Genomic DNA, 13,581 nt, shown 5'->3' with positions numbered 1-13,581 from the left:
CTTGAACCCAAACACCCTTAAGCCCAATTACTTCAAGTAACTCCAAACACCATTATACCCAATTACTTAAATTAAATCTAAACACCATTTATTTCAATTTGCCTTTTAAAAAAATGATATTGTGTCATCAAGTGAAAAACAGAAGCTTACAGAACCCCTTCGTGTAAAAAAAAAAGCATGAAGTTAGTAGAACATAAAAATTTTGCCTAGGCCTACCATCTAAAAAAGCCTGATCCCCTACCATAAAAATGGAGATTAGAGATGTGTTTAATCAAAGTTTTTTAGAGACTAGAGATAAGTATAAAAATGGATGTTGTTGCAAGCCGACTTGTCGCCACTAGGGGTGTTCGGTTCCGGGTACCCTACACTTTTTGAAGGAACCGGAATCGGAACCGGAACCGACGGTTCCTTGAAATTTGGAACCAGAACCGGAACCGACGGTTCCGGTTCCTAGGCACCCAGAACCAGAACCTGTAACAACGGTTCTAGTTCCGGTTCTGGGTACCCTGTAAAATTACATGACCCCCCAAAAGTTTTTAAAATGGAAAAAAAACTTTAAAAACTTACAAATACCCTCCCACCTGGCACTTGTTAACAAAAATAAAATTACAAATTATAAATTCAAAATTACAAACTCCATTACTTTGTAAAGGTAGATTCTCAAAAGTCAAACCAACTTACTTTAAATGTTATGAAATATAAATATAAATATAAATGTATTCACATTACTTTTTCTACAAAAGTTTATATTAACTCCCCTAATCTTTAATTTTATTTTATATTAGTCTCGGTTCCTGGTTCCTGGTTTCGATTCTGGTTTCTAACTATAGGAACCGGAACCGGAACCGCACAGTAACGGTTCCAAAAATTTGGAACCGGACCTACCCATTGACGACTGGTTCTGGGTAGGAACCGGAACCAAACCCAGGGTACCCATCGGTTCCGGTTCTAACCGATTCTTTTGAACACCCCTAGTCGCCACTGCTGATGAAATTAGGCAGTTAAACCATCAAAATAACCATGCTCATCTTTGGAAAGATTTCTTGAGGTATATTAACCTTGTCGATGAACCCTCATTGAGAGGATAAGGGTAAGGAAGAAGAGGGTGCAAAAGCTGGAATAGGAGAAACAAGATCTCATCGTGCATGGCATCCAATACGGTGTCCAGGACTAGAACAATTGATTTATCTTTAATTTTCACTATTATCATAGTTTCATATTGTCTATTAAATATATAAGACAAAAGTTGTTTAAAATTTTATGCTATATTAATGTATAAGGCCGAATGAAGGAGTTTAATCCGCATGGGGATGTTTTGGACTAGGTGATGCATGAATATCCTCACATGCATCCATTCGATAAGATGCGTGAAACTTGTGAGTCTGAATAAGAGTGCTGAACCGAACAAGGTGATAAGTGACTATAGATGTCCACTCTCGGCCTGTCAAGCCGTGTTGAGGGAGGAGTATGAGTTTGTTCATTTGATGAGGTAGACTATCTTTATTTTTTGCAAAGCAAACACGTGCGGAGGCCGAATGAACATTTTCACAATCAGTGTTCGAACCGAATGGAATAGGAGAGGCAATCAGCTACACTTGTGAGGTTCGGTTTCAATTCGATAAGAAGGTGCCTAGCGAAGATGAATTGGCTTGAAGCCTCGTCCAAATGCCACATGTAGGTTTTTTGATCTGTTTCACCACTGAGCGAGAAATGATAAAGTCTGATCTTTCGAGGGCATGTAAGCATTCAATATGTGTCCTTTGTGACTGGACAAGCATTTGTTAGGAGCAATTATTTATTTATTTTTTTGAAAAAACATTTTTTCATTATCTGTAAGTTTTTTCTTCGTTTGAGAGAGGGAAAACTGTTGATAGAAAATTTCTACTTTAGCGGATTTCGTTTGACGCAATTCTCAGAGATTCTTGGTAAAGTTTCCATCCTTTTGTTCTATTTTCTTTGAATCTAATCTGAGTTCTGAAAACTTTTGAAGTATTTTGAATGATTTTGGGGAATTTCGGCATGTGTTCTTGATGGGTTCTTGAGCGGTTTTGAGTTTTTTTATGCATTTTTTTCCAATAAGGTGTGTTTTGTGTTTGAGGATGATTTTGGGTGATTTCTAAGATGATTTGAGGGGTTGAGGAGGTTCCCACGATGTTTTTTTGCTTTGAATCCTTGTAGTTTTCTGGATTTGTGGAGGAAAAGTTGACTGTAGAACAAATAATGGGTTGTTTGGGATGTCTTCTTGCTGATGCTTATGAAATTTGGGTTGACTATAAGGTTTGTTTGGCTAGTTTGATGTGTTACATGTGTTCTATGGTTTTAGTTCCATGGAGAAGAAGACTTGGGTAAATGGGTTTCTCCATTCGGCTCGAATTAATCCGATCTTCCTGGTCGAGTTGACTGAAGTTTAAAAGGTATTGGCTGATTATCCCTCCTATGGAGGCCGAGTGACAAACGAAGTGGAATCCAGTGGTACTAATTTGGCTAGCTTGACCGAGCTGAGTGGAGTCTCTATTGGATTATCACATAGTGTTTAACCTGAGCAGGAGGTGTTGGGCCTAGGTTAAACGAGCAAGTCGTCCACTTGGGGAGAGCCGAGTGGAAACATTAAATGAGTGGAAGGTAGTTCCCTAGTGGCCTTTCTTGGGTAGAGGCGATTGGAGATTTGATCAAGTGCAAACTAAGGCTGAGAGGAGGCCAAGATCGAGTGGAAGCTTTTTAACCGAGTGGAGCAATTTCAATTGAGTATAGAAGTGAGATTGGCACCATTCAACTAGTTAGATCGGGTCGAGTGAGGTGAGCCTTGGTAAGTGATTACGTTGGAGTGTTGGTGTGTTTGTCCAAGTGTCAAGCATTGTTTTGACAAAGCTGAGCCGCATAGAGATGGATGATGGGAATGAATATGAAAGAGCTGGAATGTATGTGCTATTGCTTGATGGTTAATCCTTGGGGCCTCAAGGGGTTAATGTGGCATTTCTGACTGGGCAAGAGGTGCAAGGTCGAGTCGAGTCGAGTCAAGTGAAGATGAGTCAAGTGAGAGTGAAGAGACGAATTATTCATCAGATGAAGAGCCTTCTACGAGTGGAGGTTCAGGTGATGAATCGAGTCGATCAGGTGGTGGCATCTTGAATGTTGACTATTAATCTATTCTTAACAAGGATTATGAGTGGAGGATAAGGGTCATGTATCATATCCATGGCTCGGTGCGAATTCGAATATCGAAAAGGTTTGAGCAAGTCGATTGAGACGTGCCAGGTTACATAAGCATGTATGAGATTCCATTTTATGATGGGTTGAGACTGTCTATCCCCCAACTGATCTAAGAGGTTCAAGATCATTAGTGATTGCGCCGAGTCAACTCATGCCGAATGGTTGGAGGTTGTTGCTCACCTTGGAGATTTTGAGTGTGGAGGAACTAGGTGGAGTATGGGGTGTATGATTTCCTTTACTCTTACTATCTAAAGAAGCATGAAAAAGAGAAAGGGAGGTATCTGATTACCTTAAGGCATGACTGAATGCACCTAGAGACCTGCCTTAGGTCAAGTGACAAAGAGTGGAAGGATTCCTACTTTTTCCTGAAGGGTGATGATGTCTTTGGGCCGAATGGACCTGAGGACATACCATTTTCCTAGAGGGCCACAAGTGAGTGTCTTGATTCTCTTTCTTATGATTTAGATGACTGAATCTCATTTGTTTGTCTTGTGCAGATCTTACATACAAGCGAGCCGGATAAAGTAGCGACAGTCTCGACATGAACACAAGGAAGATTCTTGCCATCTCTAAAGATGAACGAAACTGGAAAGTGTTACTGGACGAGTTGAGTCTGAGAGGGAGTCACTTGTGGGTGAACGTGAAGGAGATTCAGCAAGGTATCTCGTTCCCTTTGTTGAAGCAAGTGTGACATTTGTTATTGACTTGACACTCGAACCACTTATTATACGACATAGTCTTCCTTGAATCCCCTAACATCAAAAGAGTTGTTGGTTGCAAATAACTTGATTAAGAGTAGATATAAACTTCCTAGTTCGAGTGAGGCCCTTGCCAAGCATCGGGCCAAGAGAAAGAGAGATCCACCCACATCGCAGCCTTAGCCATCAGTCAGGGTGGAGGAAGTGGTTCAAGCCGAACCTACTCAACCATTATCTATGAGAGCAGGGTCGTCCCTAAGGGTCGTGTTAGATGAGGAGAATGACACACTCACCTTCACCCTTCCAGTTTTAGCTTTGGTGTACCCCGACTTGTTCGCCAGACTCGTTCGCCATTGGGGTTTGTCCGAGTCGTTCCTATTGCCTGAGGACGATCGTCGGCTAAAAGTGATGGGGGTGTAGTCTACGGGTGACTGGCAGTTCTCGCGGGCTCTACAGGTTAGTATAGAACTTTATTCCTTTTTGTTTTATTCTAAGTGGAGCTTTTTCCTAATTGACTGATTTATGTAGGTTTTGGCTAGGAGCTTGCACCTGAGGAGGACCATATTCGCCTAGGAGAAGCGGAATCAAGAACTCTCCGACAGCAATATGACTCTCCGAAAGCAGGCGACCACAACCTTGAAGTCCGAAAAGGAATGCAAGGCCAAGCTTACTGGGTCGAGGCTGAGTTGGAAGATATGAATAGGAGGCTGGCCAAGCGGGATGCGAAGTGTGCGACTTTGAGGGAGCGACTGGAGTTAGTCACCGAGAATGCAATGATAAAGACCATTGCAGAGCTGGTGGTTGAGTTCAAAGCGGCCAACACTTCTCATTGGCAGCCGGATGAGGACATTGAGTTATAGAGGGAGATGGCCGCTGGAGGAGACCGGGTTGAGCAAGAGTGTGATGATCAGTTTATGGACTTTGCTAAGCAGCTCAAGGATACACTTATTGAGCTAACTGGGAGGGAGATGGTCCTGAGAGATGCTGACTTTTAGGACGAGCTGACCATAAGAGAGTCGCAAAGGGATGCTGAGAGTCAACTTGAGTCGACTGGGGGAGAGTCGACTCAAGGTGATGGTTCGGAGCCTGTTGCTCCTTGATATGTCATGTACTTAGTTTATTTTTTATTTGTATTTTTAGGCACATGATGCCTTTTTTGTCGTGTACTGTGACTTTAGCCCTTTGAGGCTCTTCTATAAATGTTGATGTTTTTCTACTTGTGTTACTTCTTTGGATGAGTGTGATGAATATTCCATAGTAGATGTGTGAAGGGTTTGACCCTTGTTAGCCCTTGGGGCGTTCATGATTGCTGATGTTTGTGTTTCCACTCTTCCAGTTGGTGCGTTTTTGTATTCTTTATTGTTGATAAATGTTTTAATTTGCAAGTTAAACTTAAGTATCCTAAGACAAAGTTAGGTTGAGCCGATTGTAGGAAAAGGGTCGAGTGCCCTTAGGCTGAGTCGGGCTAAGCCGACTGAAGGGGGAGGGTTGCTTTTACTTAAGTTGAGTTTAGCTGAGCCGACTGGTGATGAAAGTAATGCAGAAACAAAGTCCGACGAAGGTAGTTTAAACATTTTGGCTAGCCGGGAAAANCATTTTTTGGTGGAAGCATATGCTGATGCAGATTGGGCCAGTGATATGGATGATAGAAGGTCTACCAGTGGGTATGCTGTGTTCATTGGAGGTAATCTGGTCCAGTGGAGTTCAAAGAAGCAGAAAACAGTCTCTTTATCATCTACAGAAGCAGAATACAGGTCTTTAAGCACAGCATCTACATAACTTGTGCGGATTCGAAATTTATTTGAAGAGATAGGTATCTTGGTAAATGGTTGTCCAGTTATTTGGTGTGACAATATGAGTGTTGGAGCTTTGTCTTCGAATCCTGTTTTTCATACTAGGACCAAGCACATCGAAATTGATGTGCATTATGTTAGAGATCTGGTGGCAAAGAAGCAAGTGAGTGTTCAATATATGGCTTCTGAATATCAAGTGGTAGATATTTTAACTAAAGCTCTTCCCTGCAATCAGTTCACTTATTTGAAAGAAAAACTCAATGTGACCTCTGTGCTACCTGAGTAATACTTGTTTAATTTCCTCTGTTACTGATGATTATTGGTGTTTCTGAGTAATACTTGCTCAGTGTTTGTCTTCTTATATTCTGTTGCTGATGTGTGTTAGTATTGCTGGATGATCAGTGCTGGATGATCAGAGCGTTACTGAGGAGCATTGGGGCTCTGAATTATCAAAATTCCCTTTGTTATTGATGAGTATTGGTCTTTCTGAGTAATACTTGCTCAATGTTTGTCTTTTTATATTCTGCTGCTGATGTGTGTTAGTATTGCTAGATGATCAGTATTAGATGATCAGAGTGTTGCTGAGGAGTATTCGGACTCTGAATTATCAAAATGTTCTTCTGTTGATGATGTGTGTTTTTTTTTTTTTTTTGGTGCTAGTGGATGATCAGATTGTTTATTATGTGGCTAATATGCATTGGTGGTCTGGATAATCTGAATTGAGGTTATGTAGTATGTTGGAAGGATAAAGTGTTGAGTTTGTTTATGTACTATTTTCTTAGTGCCTACTTAATTTCTCTGTTGCTGGATGATCAGACTGTTCAATTTGGCCTTCTTAATTTCTTTGTTGCTGGATGAGCAGAATGTTGAAATTTGTTGCTGAAATGTTGACTGTGGCTTCTATGCCATTTGCTTGGTTTGTGTCTCTGTTGAGGTGTTGATTGGTGTTTCTAGATAATCAAGGTTGAAATTGTGCAGTATAATTGGTGTGTGTATGACTGAAGAAAGTTTTCTTTGTTGGAGCATCCATTGACAGAATGCTGATAAAATTGATATTGAAATGCTATTGTTGCTGGTATGCGATACATATTTCTAGTGTGTGTATGACTGAAGAAAGTTTTCTTTGCTGGAGCATCCAATGACCGTGTGGTTTATGGGGGAATATTAAACACAAGAATGAGCAGCTATGTGACAAGTGTCTGGGACACTTTAGTTTAAGGGGGAATATTAGGAATAAAAAGCAAGTAGGGTGTTTTCTGTAAAGTTTGTAAGTATACTTGGAGTGTGTTTTGTAAAGGTTGTAAGTAGTAAAACGTTGTGTTTTTGTACTATCCCAGTCTCTATATAAGAGGCTATTACTGTTCGTTTTCAGTAGTAACGAAAAACACGATTGTTAAAAGAATTAAGTCACACTTTTCATTCCTCTCTTTAGCTACAGCTCGCGCTTAGCCCTCTTTACAATTTTCTTCTGATTTTCGTTCACTTTCTCTCAAATTAGTTCAAGAATCTTCAGGCTAAGCCAACTGAAGGGGGAGGGTTGCTTTCACTTAAGTCGAGTTTAGCTGAGCCGACTGGTGATGAATGTAATGCAGAAACAAAGTCCGACAAAGGCAGTTTAAACATTTTGGCTAGCCGGGAAAACAACATCTGGGAAGCTTGTAACAGCCTAAGTTATGACTTGAGCTTATCTAGTTTATGAGATACTGTTTTATCAACCTAGCTAGTTTGTAACATTTACCCACTTTGAATTTTCTTAAGAAGTTTGTTTATTTTACCACTAATTGGATCTTAGTTATTGAAGCTATAAATGAACTCTTTTAGCATCGAAACGTTATTTAATGAACTAAAAGATTGGTTAATGTCAATGCATTCAACCATTTCCATCCGAAACCGTTACACATGCAAGGCAATATTTATAGTCCAACCCACCACCCACATGGCCAACGGCTTGGGGTATAACAATTTCCTTGGTATCAAAAAGTAACAAATACATAAAAAAATTTGATTCCTTTATCATATAAAAATTATAATACCCTTAATCTAATTATATATTATATTCATTTTTAGTTTAACTATACAAAAATTGAAAAAAAAAAAAAAAAAACTAAAAAGAACAAAAAACTTTGTTTCGAAAAGACTTTAATATTTTTATTATTGTATATATTACCACTCCTATTTTATTTTATTAAGTGTGTAATTTAATCAACAAGTTGTTATCTCAAGGTTAGTTGAGTGTTAGTTACCTTTTAAATTTTTTCAGTTCTTCAAGGTACGCTCATTCCAAGTCCCATGAAAATTTATATATTTATAGAGAAATAAGGATGAAAAAGGAATCATCTCAAGGTCTTTGCTAGCCTAATGTTTCGATTTCCTATTTTTGATGTTTAATTTAATATTATTACAAGTTGGACATTATTTCTTATATCAATATTGGAATTTAAATCTTGGCACTCTAAAAAAGAAGAGATCTTGTTAAACGATAATTAACGAAGTAACTATTGACCAAAGAAAGAAAAAGGGTAAAAAGGTCAAGACTGTAGTTTTGTTTACTAACTCATGCAGTGTCATTTTTATTATCATTGTCATCTCTCTCATTTCATATTAAAGAGAGGTCAACTGCAATTTTACTAAAAAATAAAAAACAGATCTACAAATTTCAGCTCTCAGTTTTCTTTCAATTTTGTTCCAAATCTCATATGGTATCAGAGCCTCTGACTAGCGTCCATGGCTAAGGTTTCTGGTTTTCAGTCTGATAGTAACATGGAGAAAACAGCTCTCGGTTCAGCTCAGTCTTCACTGTTCAACTCTTCTCAATCTTCAATCTTCTCATCTAGCTTACAATTAGTGAATCCGAAGCTTACAAGGGATAATTACAAAGACAATTATCGCTTTTGGAGGTTGCAAGTCTTATCAGCCGTAGGAGCGCATGAATTGGAGGAACATTTGACAGGTTTTGTTCCTTGTCCTGAACCCTTGATTGCTTCAGAAATTGATTGTTCTACTGAATCAATTGAAAATAACCTAACTAAAGGGAAGATTAATCCAGCTTATATAGCTTGGAAAAAGACTGATAAGCTTCTTGTAACTTGGCTTTTGGCTTCTATTTCGGAATGTATGTTTAGTCATATATCCAAATGTCAGTTTGCCTCTGAAATTTGGTATAGTCTTGAAAATGAATTTCTTACCGATTCCAAAGCAAGAGCACTTCACTTGAAGAATTTACTTCAAAACACTCAAAAAGGAAGTATGAGTGTAAATGAATTCATTAAGAAAATGAAAGGGATTGCAGAGAGTTTGTCCGCCAGTGGTCAGGTGATAACTGATGAAGATCTTCTTCAGTATGTATTNTGCAATGAAGCCTACTCATCCTTGACTTTTTCAATGCTTATCCATAGGCAAAATGACCATTTCACCCCTAATGCCTTTCTATGGATAATTGATTCATACCATTCCAAATGAATAGACTATTTTGCCCTTAGTTAGATTTTATGCTTTTTAACATAAAATTAACATCTAAAGGACTATTTCGAGTTAGGAACATACCTTTGAAATCTTGGGTATTACATCAGTCTAGTGAACTTGCTGTAGTGTATTCGCCTACAACAAGCGCCCATGTGTTGCACCAGGTTGTCACCAAACAACCTTGACAAGTGAGGTCAGTCATTGCCTTTTGACAGGGTCATTCAACACTATGATAGCCTTACCATATTATCTATGCCCTTACTTTAGAATAATACTAGGGCTACAGACGTTTCTAGAATGGCTACTATATGTGCTCATAGTGTTCTCACTATCAACATTTGAAACACTTGATACCCTCGTCACGATTCTACCATTCTAAGGACATATATCAACACATATTGCAATAATAACGATTTACGTGATATAGAATAAAATGCCTTTTATTAATGATTAATGAACATTATTACGAAGAGTCAATTCTACAATTATTGATTCGCTCTAGGGCATCTACTCTAACATTTGGAGCTCAGCTCTGTTGCTGAACTTTGGAGCTCAGCTCTGTGTTTTAAAAGGTTCAGTTTTGGCCTAGAAGTTGAGTACAACTCTGACTGCATGTTGGAAGTTCATCTTTTGCATATTGGCAGTTCATCTTCGGGCAGTTCTTTTTTTGCATGGAGTTGAAGCTCATCTTTTGCAGACTTTTTTTGGAAATTATTTTTGTTGTCATATCGAAAATTCAATTCAATAGTCTCTTAACTACAAAGTTCAGCAAAGGTTTCTTTTATAGATTCTACAGTCTGTTTTGAAGGGGAATGATAGCCAAAATAGGAACCTCACGAAAAGTATAGCAAAGGATAGCAAGAGAAAAGGATAGTCCAGTTTAAGGGGGAATGATAGCAAAAATGTAAAAGGACAAAATATGAAGGTCCTCATTGTAATTACTAATATTGCGACAGCAGCTCCAAACTATGTCATTTTGGATTTGTTTATGTCAACTATTTACATAGTTGCTTCTTGCTATATAAAACATTCACTAAATGATTACTGTTCATGTAACGCCCACTTGAGGTACGTAGCTAGTATTTGTTGAATTACCCAAATTGTTGGTGGTTTGTCCTTAATTCAATTTGTATGTTGTTGTTATTGTTGGATGGAGCTTTAGTTGAAGTGATATGTTGGTTTGGTTGAGTGGATGCCCTGAAATTGGAGAAGACTTGGCGAATTTTGGAATCACAGTCATCACCAGGGCAAAGAAAAGTCTTCGCCGCGGCGACGTAGGCTCTGGATTTCTTCGCCGGGGCTAAGAAATCCAGAGCCTACGTCGCCGCGGCGAAGCGAAGAAAGAAGCTTTGCCACGGCGAAGAGCCGACTAAAATTCTTCTTCAAGTTTCTAGAGAATTTTTCCATAGGGGCAAAGTGACTATTCTACCTCTAATTAGCAGGAAAAGTGGGGAGTGAAATGTAAGAAAATTTCATGGAGAATATTTTAGAATGGGGGTGTGAGTGCAAAGAATTAAAGGATAAGGATGGAATTTTGAAAAAGGTGTAAGGGCAAAATGGGAAGAATGAGTGTTATTTGAGATATTTAGGGGATTAGTCTTAGAAAATCCCTCATTTCTCACTTCCACCGCCACTTTCATTCTCCCATTTTTTCTCCACTCTTTACTCAATTGTCTAAAGATTTTGAGGGCTTTTGGTTGAATCTTGGTAGAGAGTTGATCCTAAGCATCAAGAGGTAAGGATTCATGCTTTAGTATAAGTTTAAGTTGAATAAGTGTTGAGTTCTTATTAAGTTTATGCTTAGGAATTGAGAGAAGAAGCAAGTCCAACAAGTTAGAGAACTCCTTGTGGAAGCACTCAAGCAAAAAGGTAAGTAAATTCAACCCAACCTAAGATTTAAGCAATCAAATGAGTTGTTATGCATTTATATGCTTATGATTTTGAGATTGATTGCTGAGATTGTGTTTGTGGGCGAGTTGATGGCTCTAATGAGTGGTTTTTGAGCCATGAGAAATAGAGGTAAGGTTGGGATGGCCAAGTAAAGTTGGCTGAGTTTTAGAAAGGCATTGAGTAGAGAAATTGAAGTGTTTTTCTTTGACAGGTTGAGAGCTTGTTTACGGGGATTTTTACTCCTAACATGGTTGATTTGAGAAAGAAAGAGAATTGTAATTAAATTAGAGTTTGTTTATGCATGCCATGTGTTTGATGAAATGTCCAATAGAAGTGGATGCAATGTTCTTATTCATTGATGTGTTATTATTAATTGTAGATGGTAGAGAGAAACGTATTTTTATGCTACATAGCATTTATAAGTCTACCATTTGCATTTAGAGAGAATGAGAAATGAGCATGAGTTGTTTATATACATGTGTGTTCATATGTATGAGAGTGAGTTTATAGAGAAAGAAAAGTTAATAGAGAGCTTGCTCTAAGAGAATAAGAGAATAGGTTGTTGCGATGGGGAATCGTGAGTGATAGAGATGCCCACATACACGCCACCTTGAGCGAGCGGCATGAGAGAGAAATACAGTATTTGCACAGTCCGTGAATGTCTATGTGGATGAGGACTGTACCCAGCAGAGTATACCTACATGCACGCCGCCACGAGTGAGCGGCCACAGTAGAGAGATATAGTATTTGTACAGTCCATGAGTTGTGCATGTAGATGAGGATTGTACTCACTCACATGGCCAGGGTTCCGAATCCATGCATCAACCAAGTTCGATCGGCAAATAATGAGAAAAGAGAGTATAGAAAGAGAGAAAGAGTAGAAAAGAGTAAAGTAAGGAAAGAAAGCAACAGAGAGAGAGAAAGCTAGTATAGTGGATTTGCTTACTGAGCAATTAGAGCTCACCCCGTTGCTTTCCATGTTTTTGCAGGAAACAGGTGAGAAGCGATCGGCTGGAGGTTGAAAGGCGGAGGGACATGGTACCACTGTCTACAAATTTTGAGTTCATGTACATGAGAACTTAGTTTGTAAAGAACTTAATGTATGTAGTAAAGAAATTTTTTCGGGCCCACTACTTTTTGTTATTTATGTAAATATTATCTTTAATGTATAATATTTTCTAATTATATGAGTATGAAAGAGTTATTACAGTTCAGTTAGGAAATCTGAAATTAAGAGTTCAAGATTTTCATAACTCTCTCAACTTTTTTCTCTATTTTCACTATACCATGATAGTATTTCAGGCGGGCCTAACTCCTTACCCAATAAGGCCATATTGAATGGGAGGATTACCCCCTCTTATAACCCAATAGGCTTGAGCGTGCCTAGTTGGTGTGGGACTCTAACATTCTTGCATGCGTTTCTCATGCATTTCATTAATCCGATTCTTTTTCGACGATCTGAGCTATGTCGAAGTTAAGGTAGAACGACACAAGCTGGTTTCATCCTTTGCAGTACATGCGTCTGTGTGTTAACTTGTTTTCCAGTAGTGTAACCATTTCATTTATTACACCAAATTGCGAAAACAATGAGAATATAATGAAACATGCCACAAGTTCAAATTAACTTGATTTTTACTTGATTAACTTGGATTAAATGAACCTACTCAACAAATTGGATTAATACATAGTCACTACAATGAATAAAACAATATAATCTCATGGATTCTCATCTTGGGTATAGATATAGTCGGTATGAGCAATACGGGTTCTTCTCATCAAGCACGTTTTCTCTGAAACTCCTTCACAATCGATATGCTCCACATTGGTATCTATCAAAATCCCAAAACTATAAATAAATCAACATGATAAATACTTAATATTCAATAAACATTAAAAAAATCACCAACCAATTGTGTTTTTGTTGGAGCATCGTCAGGAAAGGTTAGTTCTAGAGGGGTAGCATACGTTAGGGTTTAGAAAACTACGAGGAGAAGTATCATGGAAAGGGTGGCAACCTTAACTTTAGCCATCTTTTGCTTTGGGGTGAACTAAGAGTGTTTTGAGATCAAAGGAAAAAGAATTCTGAGGTGAGCGTGTGAACTCTAAATTAGGACAATATATAGTTGAGAAAGAACAAAAGAAGAGGGTAGATTCAAGGTAAACCAATGAACTACCGAAAATAATTTGGGTGGCTTCTAATTAACACAAGGCGGAGCCTGAAAATGTATTCTAGGAGACCAAAATGTAATGCTATATGAATGAAAGGGCCGAAGTTAGGAATTACATGTATGGGGACCAAACTACTTAGTTAAAAACTAAGGGAGGCCAAAGAGAAATAACAAAATTTATCTTTATACTTTTTTTTTTTTTTTTTTTTTTCACATTATTGGGTTCTACAAGTAATCAATTGATCCCATCGCAGTGGAGTAAAGATGAAAAGAAATAGAATAATAGTACGGAATGATAGTTAATAAATAAGCTTTTATATCGATTAAAAAACATTAACATAAGAAAAAGTTTGAAGGTCA

The sequence above is a fragment of the Pistacia vera genome, unplaced genomic scaffold, assembly GCF_008641045.1.
Source record: "Pistacia vera cultivar Batoury unplaced genomic scaffold, PisVer_v2 Contig430, whole genome shotgun sequence".
In the NCBI taxonomy this organism is placed as follows: Eukaryota; Viridiplantae; Streptophyta; class Magnoliopsida; order Sapindales; family Anacardiaceae; genus Pistacia; species Pistacia vera.
This window is presented reverse-complemented; position numbering follows the sequence as displayed.